The sequence below is a fragment of the Theropithecus gelada genome, chromosome 8, assembly GCF_003255815.1.
Source record: "Theropithecus gelada isolate Dixy chromosome 8, Tgel_1.0, whole genome shotgun sequence".
NCBI lineage: Eukaryota > Metazoa > Chordata > Mammalia > Primates > Cercopithecidae > Theropithecus > Theropithecus gelada.
Window position 1 is genome coordinate 108,423,706 of NC_037676.1, and position 12,559 is coordinate 108,436,264.

At 40.8% G+C, this 12,559-nt stretch overlaps 1 pseudogene; it reads left to right on the forward strand.

Moving 5' to 3' along the window:
• Positions 1-10,142: 10,142 nt before the first annotated feature.
• On the forward strand, positions 10,143-12,249 carry LOC112630190 (annotated as a pseudogene).
• The last annotated feature ends 310 nt before the right edge of the window (positions 12,250-12,559 follow it).

Genomic DNA, 12,559 nt, shown 5'->3' on the forward strand with positions numbered 1-12,559 from the left:
CAAACAGAGCAAAACCAGTCCAAATAACTTGCCCAAATTCTCACAACTAGTAAGAGACAGTGCCAACAAACTGTGAACTGTTTCCAATGTGACAAGTTGTTTTCTCTGTAACTTATAGTAATAACTCCCAGCACTTTGGGAGGCTGAGGCGGGCAGATTACCTGAGGTCGGGAGTTCGAGAACAGTTTGACCAACATGGAGAAACCCCATCTCTACTAAAAATACAAAATTAGCCAGGCATGGTGGCACATGCTTGTAATCCTAGCTACTCGGGAGCCTGAGGCAGGAGAATCGCTTGAACCTGGGAAGTGGAGGTTGCAGTGAGCCAAGATCGCGCCATTGCACTCCATCCTGGGCAACAAGAGCAAAACTCTGTCTCAAAAAAAAAAAAAAAATATATATATATATATAGTAATAACTATTTCAGAAATTATACTCTATAAAACCAATATATAATTTTTAAAAAAGATATTCCATATAACATCAAAATATTTTGGCTCATCAAAGAATTTTTATCAATCAGAGCTATTCAAAGGCTACCTTGATATGGTATTGAGATCCTTTAGTGAAGGCATTCAATCTAGTAGCCACTTAACCAATATTTTGTACATTACTGTATGAATAAATAAATGACTATTTGCTATAGTCTGAAAGTTTGTGTGCCCCCAAACTTTAAAGGTTGAAATTCTAAGCCTCAAGGTGCTGGTGTTAGGAGATGAGGCTTTAGAGGGGATTAGGTCATGAAGGCAGGGGCCTCATGAGTGTGGTTAGTGCGCTTACAAAAGGAGCCTAGGAGAGCTCCCTTTCTTCTTACACCATATAAGGACAGAGTCTATGTCTATAAACCAAAAATTGGTCCTTTATAAACACTGAATTTTCTGTTGTCTTGATCATCATGGACTTCCCAGCCTCCAGAAGGGTGAGAAATAAGTTTCTGTAGTTTATAAGCTACCCAGATTGTGGTTTTCTGCCATAATAGCCCAAATGGACTAAGACAACATTTATTTGGGTTCTTAATAGAAGACAATTACTATACTTCCGAGATTTTTTTTAAAAATTGATGAACTCTGAAGATTCTTTCCGACCACTAAGATTCTATGATTTCCATAAACATTCAGTATGTTCCTCAGACCTCTCAGTTACAAATGAGGATGACTTTAAGGAACTAGTTGTACAGGATGCTTAAGCAGTCATATGACTAGAAATATTACATTCCCAAGGGGGAAAATCATGAAGGATCACTCTCTGTCAGAAAAGTTTTCAGCTGCTGGCAACAGAAATGTCTGAGCAGAGATGATTAAACAAACGGGCGCTGAGTGTTTGCAAGGCAGTTATTGTCAGTGCCGATGTCTTTGCAGTTCCCCAGGGGCTTTTGCTCATGCCTGGCTGTACATTAGCTGCTGCAGCTCCATCATCAGCTTTCATGACTAAGTCCTTTAGAAGGAGGAAGTGGCAATGCCTGCATCAGGAAAGCAAAGGCTTTCCCCGGAACCTTAGCGCAGGACTCTGCTTCTATTTCATGACAACCCAGAGGGCAGTCGGGGAGCAGAGTGTTGAAATAGAGGTGGGTCAGCAAACCAGAAGTGCCTGCCTCAGCTTCCCTAGAAATATCAGTTGTAAAACATGGCCCTCCAGCAGTAGATGTTTGCATCTGCTGATTAGGAAAGAAGGCAACCAGCAGCCTTCTCACAGGTTCAGGTTCAGGTTCAGGTCCTTGCAGATGTGCTATGTTCATTAACATTTCCTCTAAAGACAAGAGTCCAGGGAGTATTAGCTCCCAGCCACCTCTGTGATTGGTATTGCTGTGTCAGGTAAGTGTGGGGAGTTTCTGTGAATGAATTTTGAAAGTGAGTGCAGTACTTCACATCAGCCTTACCTCCTTAGTAGTGGAAAATGGAATAAATCAAAAAGGAAGCATCAAAATCATGCTATCTTTAATTTGGAGGGGAAAATTATGAATTTATTTTAACTTGCAACTGGATGGAATTTCTGACAAGCTTTATTCAGTGTCTGCTTTAATAGCAGGGAGCTTACCATCTCACAAAGCTAAATCACTATTTTGTTGGAATACTCTTTAAAACACTTTTTATATGGAACTGAACCTGGCAGCCTCTTAAATTCTCATTATTGACCCTAGGTATTTTTTTCCAGAGTTAAGTTAGATAAATCCCTATGTCATGTAATATCACACAAATATTTGAAGTTATTGTCCATGTTCCCACTTTGGCCACTTCATCTTGTTTTCAAAGTAGTTGTCATTTAGTAATGTGTACCCTAACATACTATGCTTTGACAGTGTCCTTCTTAAATTAGAAAAAATATGTACTGGCATCCAGAAGGAAGGGTACTCTACAGATACGATAAGAACATGGTCTGATTCTTTTTATTTTTATGTTACCATTTGTGAGACCCAAGATTACATTAGTTACCCAAACTCTTGTTTGATTAGTACAATGTCAGTTGCAGAGCCCTGTGTCCTGACTCCGGATGCCTTCCTTAAAGATGACTCAATCCTTCAATTATTTCATGTGTGCTATGTTCAAAGCACTTAGGGATTTTTTTTTTTCCAACTCCTCAAACTTATCCACTTATATAATCACCTATCCCAATGCTGCTGTATTTGAGTGTATTTATACCATCAAACATCTTGTCACAAGTCTTGCTGAAATCCATTATACTATATTAGTATATTTTTCTATAAGTAGGCATTTTTTAATGAATGAGGAAATAAAGTTTGGATATTTTTATGGAAACTATATAAAATCCATTAATCTACACAGATTCTAGAAAGTTCCTCAAGATAGCTGTTTAAACTTTGAGATTAAATATACTATCAAGATTATTAGATACTTAAACAAGAAAAACCTGGTATCCTTAGTTGGAAAATTAAAAGGAACTATCCTGAATATATTCCCTTTTATTTTTTCAAGAAGTATCAATATAGGCAAAGTAAAAAGAATTTTAGCACATTAGAATGTAGCAGGTAGCCTGGGCACAGTGGCTCATGCCTATAATCCCAGAACTTTAGGAGGCTGAGGCAGGTGGATCGCTTGAGCCTAGAAGTTCAAGACCAGCCTAGGCCACATGGCAAAACCCTATCTCTACAAAAATACAAAATTTACCAGGTATAGTGGCACTCCTCTGTAGTGCCAGGTACTTGGGAGGCTAAGGTGGGAGGATTGCTTGAGCCCAGGAGGGGGAGGTTACAGTGAGTCAGATTATGCCACTGCACTCCAGCCTGGGCAACACAGCAAGACTCTGTCTCCAAAAAAAAAAAAAAAAAAAAGAAAGAAAAAGAAAATAGCAGGCGTGGCATATAAAGATGAAGATTACAAGGCCTTTGTTCCTAATGTGAAAAGTATTTCTTTAAATACAGAGAGCAATCACTTTGATGATCATGATACACAGGGCATATTAAAGAAAAAGAACAGACAGCACAGAGAACGAATAAATTATCTGTCAACATTTTTAAAGAGAAACTTATTAAAAGTTTTCACACTCCCAAATTGGCTTTCAAAGTGTACAGGTTGAATGTACTTGAGCAAACACTGGCAAATGTTCAGGCATTCTGAAAATTATAAGCTAACTAAATGTATTATTTAAATCTGTGAGACCAGGTGGTAGTTACTGAAATTTTTAAATTAACCCAAGGATGAAATTGTTGAACTGTTAGTCCAAATGGAAAAGCCTTTTTTTATGAGTACAAGGATGCTGCAGGATGAGAGTTTACCAATGAGACCTTGAACATGAGAAGAGTCCCACAGGAAACTATGGAAATTACAGCCAATGAGTCATTTCAGAGGCTGGGCCACTGTACACATTACACTTTCTAACCTAAGACAACCTGATTTCTGAAGAGAAATCATGCTGGCCTAACAAGTACATGAATAGAAAGAACAAAGGAAACAAATTCATTCCTCTGTAAACATTTACAAAGTCCCTGCTATGTGTCAAGCACTGGGCTAGATGCTAGGAATAAAGATATATTTCAAAATATTCCCAAACTCAGGGACCTCAATCTCATATTTGGGGAAACAAAGAAACTGTACATGATTGGCTGGGTACAGTGGCTCATGCCTGTAATCCCAGCACTTTGGGAGGCCAAGCCAGGAGGATCACTTGAGCCCAGGAGTTTGAGACCAGCTTAGGCAAAATAGTAAGACCCCTGTCTCAACGACAGCAACAAAATTAGCAGGACATGATGGCATGCACCTGTGATCTCAGCTACTCACTACTCAGGAGGCTGAGGCGGGAGGATCACTTGAGTCTGGGAGGTTAAGGCTGCAGTGAGCCATGACCATTCCACAGCATTCCAGCCTGTGACAAAGAGAAGAAGAAAAAGAGAATTGACATGATTCTACTGAAAACTTTATGGATTTTCAGAATTTTCCTACCACAGCTTATGCCTCAGAGACTGGTGGGATCAGGACACATCCTTCTGTGTACTTGTCTTTCATTTAATTATGGCCAAGGTCAAACTTGCTGAAACTGAACAGGAAGGCAAGCCATAGTCAAGGACAAAGAGTATAAACACTAAGGTGTAAGCAGAAAACTTAGTGAGAAAAAAGACTCATGGACAGTGAAGGAATATGACTAAATGGCAGCAGTTACCTTAAAGGAGTGCTGTGATAGGCCAAGGGAATGCATGGACAGCTAAGCAGATCTCCTCTAGGTTCCTCTCCTCCCTCTGTCCACATAGGCGAAAGATGTTTTTGAGGCTGCAGGATTATTAACTTCAATGATAGGGCCAACAACAAGATAATAGGGAAGGTTTCTAAAGAGTACTCTGATATAAGTAAAACAACTCAAGTAGACGGGAAATTGTAACTCCAGTAGCTGAGTTTAATAAGGAAAAATAAAAAACCAGTGGAAACTTGAAAATGCATTTGTCTCTGAGAACAAGGGGCCAACTGCATGCGTTAAGAACAGCAATATCCGATGAAGCTGGAAACCATCATTCTCAGCAAACTAACACGGGAACAGAAAACCAAACACTGCCTATTCTCACTCATAAGTGGGAGTTGAACAATGAGAACACATGGACAGAGGAAGGGGAACATCACATACTAGGGCTTGTCTGGGGGTGGGGGGCAAGGGGAGGGAGAGCAGTAGGACAAAAACCTAATGCATGTGGAGCTTAAAACCTAGATGACAGGTTGATAGGTGCAGCAAACCACCATGACACATGTATAACTATGTAACAAACTTACACATTCTACACATGTATCCCAGAACTTAAAGTTAAAAAAGAAAAAAAAAAGAACAGCAATATCCAAGCTGGCCTGCCCCACCCACCCACTGAGCAGCCGACACACAGGCACAGCTCAGACGTGGAGTAGCAGTGTGTGAAACAAATGCACTGTACTTTTGTGAACTAGCTCTTGTCAGAGATTTACAAATAATGTTGGCTAAAGGAATCAGTCAGGCAAGAATAGGATACTTCCTTCTCTTTCCATTGGAATAAGTCTATGGAAGGTTTTAAGTGGGCAGAATTTGAAAGTATCGTATCTATATTAAAATAAAGGGAAAATCCACAGAATTTTTGTGTACCTGGTATGGGTTAAAAATGTGCTTCATGAGCCTGAATTAAAGCTTCACATTATGTATTCTTCTATACCACATGTATGTATAACTAGCAAAGAGAAAAATGGTTTAATAATTGACGTATTAGTACTCCTTTACAACTTTAAGGGGTAATGCTAAGGAAAACTAATTTCAATTTATCCTCTCTGGACTCATTGGTCTAAGGGGAAGGATAAATAGCCCAGTCTAAGAAGAAGAATAAATATGTATATTCTCTCCATATACAATATCAGGTCTTTCCAGAAAGATGGTCCTATGCCTGAGCCCAGGTATTTTGGGGAAAATATATAAATATAATCATCTTAGGGGCTTTCAGATGTAGGTTCAGAGGAAGCACTAATTCTGTGGTCATAAGGAGGGCTTCTTGGACCAACAACAGAGTTGGACAAGCAAGGATCCAGTTTATGAATTGTGATATATTTTTTGTTGTTAGAGGACTAAAGATAGCCCCTGGGGTAAATTTACCTCCACTGTAGTGTGTATTTAGAGTAACATGGCAGAAAGGAGGAGCTGTGGCTTGAATTTGAAATGCAGATACCAAGCAGGGTTGATAATAGGACATGAAACAGAAACTTCTGGAATTATCCCCACCTCACCACAATTATAAATAGGAAACTGTACCATGACTGAGAAGAAGGGATTGAAATCACAGATGGGGGTTGAGAGTGAGAGGAACTGGGTAATCCATCCAACTTACTAGCTCTTAAATCACAAACTAGTTGAATATGAAGACAGTTCCTGCATATTCACTGTGGACGGTTGGAAGTTAAATGAGTTTGTGCCAACTGCAATTGTTCCGGATCTGAAATAGTGTCTAATATGAGGATGATATTTTAAATCTTAACAGAATGAGATCACTGATCAGGAAAATAAATTCTTGTCTTTATTTTCCTGTGTTTAATTTTTGAGTAAGTAATTTATTCATACATTTTAAATTTCAAAACAAATAAAAGAACAGATAATGAAAATGCATCCTTCTATCCCTGTTTGTTCCCCAGTCACTCATTTACTTTTCTTCAGGGACACCACCCTTATCAGTTTCTCACGTATTCCACCAGAGATTTGTTATGCTTAACACTATACTTGTGTTATACAAGCAAACACTCATTATTCTTACCTTTTTTGCATAAATAGTAGTATATTACACACATTGTTCAGCACCTTGCTTTGACAACATATGTATCTTTAAAAACATTCCGATTCAATACATAAAAAGTGTCTCTATTATTTTTAAATGACTCCTCATGGTGCTACTATATGAATGTACTTTTCTATATTTAATTTCTTTCATATTGATTGATATTTAAGTTGCTTTTGTTTTCTTTTTGTTTGTTTATTTATTTTGAAATGAAGTCTCACTCTTGTCCCCCAGGTAGGAGTGCGATGGTGCAATCTCAGCTGACTGCAATCTCCGCCTCCTGGGTTCAAGTGATTCTCCTGCCTCAGCCACCAGAGGAGCTGGGATTACAGGCGCCTGCCACCACACTTGGGTAGTTTGGGTATTTTCAGTAGAGACAGGGTTTCACCATGTCAGCCAGGCTAGTCTCAAACTCTTGACCTCAGGTGATCCACTGGCCTCGGCCTCCCAAAATGTTGGGATTACAGGCATGAGCCACTGCACCTGGCCTGGTCTTTTGTTATTACAGTTATAATGCTTCAATGAATATTCTTCTATATACATCATTTTACATAGTGCAAGTTCATCTGTAAAATAAATTCCTAGAAAGGGAAATGTGGGCCATAGTACAAATGCACTGTTATTTTGATAACCATTGCCAAATTACATTCCATAGAAGTTGTAAGAATTTGTATTCCCTCCATCTTTAACATGTTATTAAAAGTTTTGATATCACTAGTCTTATATATTAAAAAATAGGATCTCAGATTGGCTGTAATGCATTTCTCTCATTATGAGTGAGATTATCTTTTCATACATATAACAATACTTGTATGTCTATTGCTGGGACATATTAGGCCTTCCACATAAAAATAAATGTGTACATATATATTGTTGTCATTCAGGTTATAGGAGCACTTTTCTAGTTAAGGCAGCAAGGCAGTATCAACAGTGTGTAGTCTTGTGCAGAATGTTGTTCAAATACACAGAATCTCTGATCCCAATATATGTGCTTAGGAAATAAATTTCACAACTACTATTGTCTATGAATGGGTTCATAATATGAATATAGATAAAATGAAACTTTTATTTGTTCTCACCTTCAAGCAATGGATGTAATGGGACTATGAAATGGATTAAAATTCTCCCCACTCTAAAATGTTAGCAAGTTTGAGTCTATTACTAGAACCTTTCTTTGGTGGCCTTATAGATCCTTCCTATATGATGCTATCTCTGTCACTTGCCTCCTACCAGATACGACCAAGGAATATAAAAAAATTAAGTAAAGGAAATAAATTTGATCTATAATCCCCTCTCCCCTAACTCCAGGTATATTTTGTCATAACCATGGAGGTACTATTCTATAAGACTCGAACATTTCTTTGTTGAAGCCCAAGTGGAGAAAGTAAAAGTGAAGCTTACTTATTTAGTACATTTATACAAAAAAAAAAAAAAAAAAAAAAAAAAAAAAAAAAAAAAAAAAAAAAAACAAAAAACAAAAAACACCTCATAGAAATTGAAACAAAACTTTCAGAAAAAACAATAATTAAACACATACAATTTCTTATTGATTAAACTAAATCAAGGACTCATGACTTTCGATTCATCAAAAATATTAAGTAAAAATGAAAATTTCCTTTCACCATACAGAAGACATGTAATAGCTTAATTATACAAAAAGAAGTAATACTTTAGAGCCCAAGAAAAATATAATTTTATGCCTCCAAATTACTGGATATTAAGAAATTTTACTTGACAAAAAGTTAACTTTTCTGGTATGGATCCCTAATCCTGTTCCTTATAGTGATAAGCTACTATGATCATGGCTGTCATTATGACTTAATTGACCCAAATTTCCCTGGTTACAAATAATTATAGGACGTGGAAAGAAAATCCATTCCTCTTTAAAGCATATCTGGAAACTACCAATGAGGATTTCTGGAGAAATGAAGAAAACTCAGCACCCACGCCAGAAACCAACTATGGGTTTTAATGTGAATTACATCTAATCACATACCTGCACAGCATATATAGGTGGAAACTGAGCTTTATAGAAGTGGTATAGTTACTGGGTAAGTGAATCTATGAGGAAAAACAAATGTTAATGTTAATTGGTGTGTATGGCACCTAAGTCAACCTCAAGGTGCCTAATATGAGGACAGAATTATAAAGTACACTAGATCTCGTCCACCTGTGCCTAACTATAAATTAAATGTTTCTATTAATAGACATAAGATTTAGTAAGAATTTGCTAGTACCCTGAGTGATAGTGAATTCAAAATGAATTCCACTTTAAAATAATCTCAAGTCAGGTAAATAATCAGTCTAATATAATTGAAATCACAAATGGGGCCAGACGCAGTGGCTCATGCCTGTAATCCCAGCACTTTGGGAGGCCGAGGCAGGCAAATCATTCAAGGTCAGGGGTTAAAGACCAGCCTGACCAACATGGTGAACCCTCTCTTTACCAAAAATACAAAAATTAGCCAGGTGTGTTAGTGTACACTTGTGGTCCCAGCTACTTGGGAGGCTGAGGTAGAAGGATCCCTTGAACCCAGGAGGCAGGAGTTGCAGTGAGCTGTGATCATACTACTGCGCTCCAGCCTGGGCAACAGAGTAAGAAAATGCCTCAAAAATAAGTAAATAAATAATAAATGGGAAGTACCTAGATGTTTTAAGAATAATAGTCTGGGAGAGGAGACACGGCAATGTGAGTATGGAAAGAAGACAGAATGACACAGCAGTGCTGGCTTTGAAGATGGAGTAAGAGCCACCAGCCAAGGAATGTGCGTGGACTGCAGAAACTGGTGGCTCTCTCCGAGAGCCACAAGAAGGAACACAGCCTTGAAGGTGCCAACACCATGACCTTAGCCCAGTATGACCCATTTCAAACTTCCAACCTCCAGCACTGTAAAATAGTGAATTTGCGTGGTTTTCCTCTGCTATTACTGTGGTAATTTATTACAACAGCCGTAGAGAACCATTACAAAACCTTCAGGAGGGGTAAAACAGCACAGGCTTCATCAACTCGTGCATTCACTTCAATAATACAGAAAATTGTTCAAGGTAAAGCATTGTGTTGTATTCCCTGCTGGGAATGAGGTAGGGAGGCATTGAGATGAAAGTTGTGCCTGGTGCCCATGAAGGTAGGTAATGAACATGCAGAAAGAGCAGGGAGAGGTGGAACCCAGAGTGGGACCAAGAATGAGGGACTGGCCAGGCACGGTGGCTCAGCTTGTGATCCCAGCACTTTGGAAGGCCAAGGCCAGAGGATCACTTGAGCCCAAGTGTTCAAGACCAGCCTGGCAACACAGTGAAACCTTTGTCTCTAAAAGAGAGAGAGAGAAAAAAAAATAAGGGACACTGAGTTACATTGAGTCCTCTTTGGCCAAAAATATTGCAGTGAGGGTCTGTTTCATCCCTTCTCTCCCATCTCAGAGAAATGGAGGCTACTGCTAGTCTCACCTGCATTCTGGATTCAGTTTCAGGACCTTTCCTCCAGTGATAAATATACAGTGCCTTAGGGGAACCTCAGCCAAATCAATAAACTTCAACTGGCAACAAGAGTGTGCATGTGAGGTGACTGCACTTTTTTTCTCCTCCTGCCAAACCAGAATTAGCCGGTATAGGAATGAACGAGCAGGAAGATTGGAAATTGCTCCGATTGGAAGGAAGCCCAGGTTAGGTTTGGGCGCCTCCAAACGCTCCCTTTTTAAAACCACCTGGAGTGAGGCGTCGAACTTTCAGCTCCACCAAACTCTCACCTGGCCTGGCAGCGAGCGGCAGAAGAGCACGGGAGCCGCTCACCCAGCGCACCGAGCCCGCTGGAGAGCTGAGCCGCAGGCACCCGCATCTCCAGGATGATGGGCGACATTGCAACAAATCTCTACACCTAGCAGCTCAGGGGGCTCCAAGCAGAGCAGCAAGTTTGAGGATCTGGGCGTGGAGCCGAGTGAGTCTGCAGCCCAGCGAGCCTCGGGCCGCCCTTTCATCTGCTTGTTCATTAACAGCTGTGGGTGCCTCCGGACTGCAATCATTGGAGGGCTCGTCAACTCCCTCGGCTGGGTGTTGAGTGCCTACGCTGCAAACGTGCATTATCTCTTCACTACTTTTGGAGCGGCAGCTGGCCTGGGCAGCGGGATGGCCTATCTGTCAGCGGTGGTCATGGTGGGCAGGTATTTCCAGAAGAGAGGGGCCCTCGCCCAGGGCCTCAGCACTAAGGGGACCGGATTCGGTATGTTCCTAATGACTGTGCTACTGAAGTACTTGTGCGCAGAGTACGGCTGGAGGAATGCCATGTTGATCCAAGGCGCGGTTTCCTTAACCCTGTGTTTGTGGGACCCTCATGAGGCCCTTCCCTCCTGGGAAAAACCCAAACGACCCAGGAAAGATCTGCGCATCCTGCCTGCGCACTCCACGGAATATGTGATGTCAAATGGACAGCAGGGAAGAACGGAAGAGAAGGACGATGGGTCTGGGAACGAGGAGACCCTCTGTGACCTACAAGCCCAGGAGTGCCCCATCAGGCCGGATCATGGGCTCTCTCCGGTTCTGAAGAATGTCAGCTGGCTCACCATGAGAGAGTCAAGAAGGGCTCTGAGGATTGGTACTCAGGCTATTTTGGGACAGCCTCTCTGTTTACAAATCGAATGTTTGTAGCCTTTATTTTCTGGGCTTCGTTTGCATACAGCAGCTTTGTCATCTCCTTTATTCATCTCCCAGAAATCGTCAGTTTGTGTAACTTATTGGAGCAAACGACGTTTTCCCTCTGACTTCAATTATAGCAGTAGTTCACATTTTTGGAAAAGTGATCCTGGGCGTCATAGCTGACTTATCTTGCATCAGTGTTTGGAATGCCTTCCTGTTGGCCAACTTCAGTCTTGTCCTCAGTATTTTTGTTTTGTTTTGTTGTTTTTGATTTTTTTGTTTTTTTTTTTGGGGGGGGAGGGACGGAGTCTCGTGCTGTCGCCCAGGCTGCCATGCAGTGGCACGATCTCGGCTCACTGTAAGCTCTGACTCCAGGTTCACGCCATTCTCCCACCTCAGCCTCCTGAGTAGCTGGGACTACAGGCACCCCCACCTCATCCAGCTAATTTTGTTTTTGTATGTTTAGTAGAGACGCGGTTTCACCATGTTAGCCAGGATGGTCTTGATCTGATCTTGTGATCTGCCCGCCTCGTCTTCCCAAAGTGCTGGAATTACAGGTGTGAGCCACCTTAGCCGGCCTCCTCAGTATTTTTAATTCTGCTATTGGTGCACACTTATGCTGGCCTGGTGGTCATCTGCGCACTGATAGGGTTTTCCAGCAGTTATTTCTCTCTAATGCCCATAGTGGCTGAAGACATGGTTGGCATTGAATATTTAGCAAATTCCTACGGCATCATCATCTGTGCTAATGGCATCTCTGCGTTGTTGGGACCACCTTTTGCAGGTAAAGTTTCAGAGGTTTTAAGAGCTCAGAGTGCATATAGATACGGTGTGTTATGTTAAAAATCCAAGATAAAGAAGCAGGTTTCAAAAAAAAAAAAAAAAAAAAAAAAAGATCCTGAAGTGTATCCAGCAGATAACTGAACTGTGTTAAGAAATCTACATGGGACCAGGCGCTGTGACTCACGCCTGTAATCCCAACACTTTGGGAGGCCAAGGCAGGCGAATCACAAGGTCAGGAGAACAAGACCATTCTGGCTAACACGGTGAAACCCTTTCTCTACTAAAAATACAAAAAATTAGCCGGGTGTGGTGGCACGCACCTGTAGTCCCAGCTACTTGGGAGGCTGAGGCAGAAGAATTGTTTGAACCCTGGAGGCAGAGGTTGCAGTGAGCCCAGATGATGCCATTGTACTCCAGTCTTGTCTGGGC